The sequence below is a fragment of the Myxine glutinosa genome, chromosome 9, assembly GCF_964187855.1.
Source record: "Myxine glutinosa chromosome 9, kmMyxGlut1.1, whole genome shotgun sequence".
Classification (NCBI taxonomy): domain Eukaryota; kingdom Metazoa; phylum Chordata; class Myxini; order Myxiniformes; family Myxinidae; genus Myxine; species Myxine glutinosa.
The window spans coordinates 127,967,989-127,973,074 of record NC_136269.1 but is presented as its reverse complement, the minus strand read 5'-3'; the positions used below and the strand labels follow the sequence as shown (position 1 = coordinate 127,973,074).

Below are 5,086 nucleotides of genomic sequence, written 5' to 3'. Positions count from 1 at the left end.
CATTTGGGTCATTTGGGTCCTCTGGGTCATTTGGGTCCTCTGGGTCATTTGGGTCCTCTGGGTCATTTGGGTCATTTGGGTCCTCTGGGTCATTTGGGTCCTCTGGGTCATTTGGGTCCTCTGGGTCATTTTGGTCCTCTGGGTCATTTGGGTCCTCTGGGTCATTTGGGTCCTCTGGGTCATTTGGGTCCTCTGGGTCATTTGGGTCCTCTGGGTCCTCTGGGTCATTTGGGTCCTCTGGGTCATTTGGGTCCTCTGGGTCATTTGGGTCCTATATTCCTATCCTATAACATATATATCTCCTATAACCTATCCTATAAATATAGATTTGATGACGTCATGTTTACACATATGAGCGACAGAAATGAGCGACAGAAATGAGCGACAGAAATGGGTGACAGAAACTAGCTTCACTTTTGAGCGCCCGAAATTCCCAGGCAAACGCTATAACGCACAGGTTTACAACCTGTGCGTTAATAATACAGTAAATATAACCATAATACTTCAATCCCAATGTTGTGAATTGAAGGTTTATGGATTGAAATGGTGTATGGTTCATGATCAGTGATGAGCCTTGTTCGGCACTAATCTTACTATAATTCACCAAATGTCTGTCCGTCTGTTCCGAGGTACTGTAAAAATGGCTGAACCGATCGCAACGAAATTTTGAGTGGGTAATCCTGGGACCCCCTGGAGTAAAATAGGCTATATTGTTTTTCCAATTTTTCCAAACACGATGGAATAATATTTACCGATATGAACAGTGATGTGGCTTTTATTGAAATTCTACAAATACTGTTTAGATTTTGATGATTTGCGTGTGATATGATTTAACGGATGTTTATATAAATCGTTTAAAATAAAAAAAGCCTTCAATTTCTGACATTTTACCTTTTCATTTGGGCCTCCCAATTGAAGCCCCGCCTGTAGGGCGGGTACCGTTGCGAGTATTAATAACCGAGGAAGGAAGAAATTTGTCTCGGTTTTTTAAATAGTAATATCATTTTCGATATTATGATAACGTAACATTAATATTATAGCAAATCTAATCATAACACTAATCCCTTCGTAGTGACTGCAAACTTACTGGAAGTTAAAATATATCCGTTTTGTGTCAGTTACGTCATTATGTCTATGATGTCATTACGACGGCTGACTACACCGACCGACATTTGAATTTACGTATACCCGCTCACTACGGGAGCTGCAGAAAGGGCCATTCATCTTTGGGGTATATAGATTACAGTCGATCTATGGTCGGGTCTCAAGCACATTGGGTGGGTTCATTTACCAAGTTTCTTGTGGAGAGATCTCCAAGTGGTTGAAGCATTCGAGCAAGCACTCCAATCAAAACTGTTAAGGGACGGCTGGCTTGGCAAGCGCTAGCTAGCTGCTTGGTAAATGAGCACACCTCCAACCCTTGTGGGGTATAATCTAGATTACAGTAGATCTTCGTTCATATACCTTACCTCATGGATGTCTAGATTCCTCCAATTTTTTTTGTTTAATGTTATAAACAGCATTAGGGACTGTTTGAAAAGCGAATCATGTGTGTTTGTGGTTTATAATATTTTACAAGCCTGGCTACGCCTCTGATAGACTTTCGGTCTTGTTTTCTTATGAGCACCTCGTTAATCATCTTCAAAATGGGTCTTATAACACACCCAAACACCCAGTTTTCATCGTTGCAATCTGTTAGAGGTCAAGGTGTATGCATGCAAATATTGAGGCCACTAGGTTTCATGGTTTTGGAGTTATGGAGGAGACAGACGGACGGACACTGCCTTTTATTTTATTATTTATATAGACGTATATATATATATACTACTTTTTTTTCAATACACAAATAACGTGAAAAATAAGTAGTCGGCATTTATTGGGACTATTGTGAATATGTGGTTCCAATAAATTTTTCCACATCCCTCATAGCAACTATAGTTGGTGATGGAAAGAAGAGGAAGAAGGAAAATATCTCTAAATAGGAAGAAGGAAGAAGGAAAAAAGAGGAAGAATAAAGGTAACAGATTGTTGGATTTGTATGGTACTTTGTGATTGAAGAGCTCGCCATTTCTTTCCAATGAAACGATGTGGAGAATAAGGGAGGGAGATTGCGAGAGGAGTCGAGACAGAGGAGCAGGAAAAAAGAGGGAAAGTGAGAGAAAGAGGAGCAGCAAAATAAAGAGAGAAAGGGAGGGAGAGAGGGAGAGGTAGAATGATATAAACATGGTGTGGTTTACTTTAGAACTTAGATATTCACTGCTGCTCCCTTGAGCCGAACAAACGCGTGCATTTGCATTCTAACGAGCACTTCATAACGTCGTGACGGAATCTCAGTTGCTCACATTCCAGGAGCATTCAGTTCCCGTGGATTCTGGCTTTTGTCCAACCTCCGCGTGTCAGTGTTCTTGAGACGTTCCGTGTGCTCTGCTCATACCATAAGGCATCCATAACATTCCAAACTAGAAGGGTACTCGGTAGAGAGCATAATGATGCCAGACTGAATAGTTTACGTTTTCTACCCACTGATAGCCTGGATCTGGATTCAGACCTTAAACAAAATCTAATCAGTTCTTCCTTGTGACACACCCAACCTGTCCACAAAGTTTCATCCGAATCCGTCCATATCCTTTTGAGATATCCTGTTCACAAAAACAAACAGACAGACAGGTGTTAAAACACAAGCTCCATCCACATTCGGTGGCAGAGGTAATAATAGTATGCTGATCTGGATATTCACCCAAATCGAATCAATTCGTTCTTATCACTCACCTAACCTCTCCACCAATTTTCGTCCGAATCTGTCCACAACCTTTTGAGATATCCTGCTCACAATCAGACAAACAGGGGTGAAAACATACCCCCCCCCCCCCCCCCCCCGTCCACCTGTGGCGGAGGTACAATAATAAGGTACACATATTTGGGAATCATCTATCTTGGATATTATTGCACTTAATAAGCAAAGCATTACTATGTGCAGAAGTAAACAACATCTTTCTTTTTCACAAAGAATATCTTTCTGAAATATCTGAAATGCTCAAAATGTCCAACATTTACGTACAAACATGTGCACAACGTCCCAAAACATATGGGTACTGAAATGCTCAAAATGTCCAACATTTACGTACAAACATGTGCACAACGTCCCAAAACATATGGGTACTGAAATGCTCAAAATGTCCAACATTTACGTACAAACATGTGCACAACGTCCCAAAACATATGGGTACTGAAATGCTCAAAATGTCCAACATTTACGTACAAACATGTGCACAACGTCCCAAAACATATGGGTACTGAAATGCTCAAAATGTCCAACATTTACATACAAACATGTGCACAACGTCCCAAAACATATGGGTACTGAAATGCTCAAAATGTCCAACATTTACATACAAACATGTGCACAACGTCCCAAAACATATGGGTACTGAAATGCTCAAAATGTCCAACATTTACATACAAACATGTGCACAACGTCCCAAAACATATGGGTACTGAAATGCTCAAAATGTCCAACATTTACATACAAACATGTGCACAACGTCCCAAAACATATGGGTACTGAAATGCTCAAAATGTCCAACATTTACATATAAACATGTGCACAACGTCCCAAAACATATGGGTACTGAAATGCTCAAAATGTCCAACATTTACGTACAAACATGTGCACAACGTCCCAAAACATATGGGTACTGAAATGCTCAAAATGTCCAACATTTACGTACAAACATGTGCACAACGTCCCAAAACATATGGGTACTGAAATGCTCAAAATGTCCAACATTTACATACAAACATGTGCACAACGTCCCAAAACATATGGGTACTGAAATGCTCAAAATGTCCAACATTTACATACAAACATGTGCACAACGTCCCAAAACATATGGGTACTGAAATGCTCAAAATGTCCAACATTTACATACAAACATGTGCACAACGTCCCAAAACATATGGGTACTGAAATGCTCAAAATGTCCAACATTTACATACAAACATGTGCACAACGTCCCAAAACATATGGGTACTGAAATGCTCAAAATGTCCAACATTTACATACAAACATGTGCACAACGTCCCAAAACATATGGGTACTGAAATGCTCAAAATGTCCAACATTTACATACAAACATGTGCACAACGTCCCAAAACATATGGGTACACAATCGTGCTCATATTGACTGAGATGTTGCGGAATTCCAGAATAGTCACTTCCTGTAAGTATTGCACAGTTTAAGGGTGAGTACCACAGACTTTGTCCTCCGGGACCCCACATGCACAAGTCCAGAGGTGTCAGGTCAGGTGACCCTAGAGGGAGGATATTCTGTGGAGGCTCCATAACGACCAGTCCACAACACATGGAAATATGTATTAGGAAAAGGCAGAAAACATTGTGTACAGTATTGGTCACCAATAGAGAGGGTGCAGCATAGAGCTACTGGATTGATGGCGTAGCTTGGTAGAAGGAGCTTTGAGGAGCGGTTGAAGGAGATAGGACTTCATGCACGACAAAGTGAGGTGATTACGAAGGGATTTGATCGAGATGTTTAAGATCATGAAGGATATAGACAAAATTAGGTCAAAAGTTATCAATGTGCATGCCTATTGTCCCTTGGATGGACATTAGTTGGTGGACATCAAAGATCTATCGGTGTCCTTCATGAATTGTAAGTGAGCCATCACCGGCACCATGAACAGATGACAAATTCCTACCCTAATTTACAGGGGGCACAGCATCAGTGGCACAGCCGCACCCTCGGCCAATGAATGATGTCACTCCGCAGCCTTGTGCTGCATTTGAAAGAAGAAGAAGAAGACTCAGATAGCAGTAAGCATGGAATGGTCTCCCAAGAAAGGTAGTGGCAGCTAGATAGAATAGAGATAGATGGGTGAAGGGAAATTGGTAGGATTTGTAGGTATTTTGTATATGGATGGGTGATGGTATCTGGTTTTGGTGCAGCACAGGCATGATGGGCCAAATGGTCTTCTCCTGCACCAAAGTTCCTTGTGAGTCCTCGTGGATGTCGGTGATGACGTGGCGGCGCGCCATCTTTCTGATCACCTTCCTGTCCTTGTACAGATG

The 5,086-nt window shown here is 41.3% G+C and overlaps 1 long non-coding RNA gene across 1 annotated transcript; it reads right to left on the bottom strand.

Annotated features, from left to right (window-relative positions):
• Positions 1–1,772: 1,772 nt before the first annotated feature.
• On the bottom strand, positions 1,773–2,865 carry LOC137434643 (uncharacterized). Its single transcript, XR_010985894.2, has 2 exons — positions 2,770–2,865; positions 1,773–2,639 (listed from the first exon to the last, which is right to left on the bottom strand). It is a non-coding gene; the product is annotated as an uncharacterized LOC137434643 (long non-coding RNA).
• Between the last annotated feature and the right edge of the window lie 2,221 nt (positions 2,866–5,086).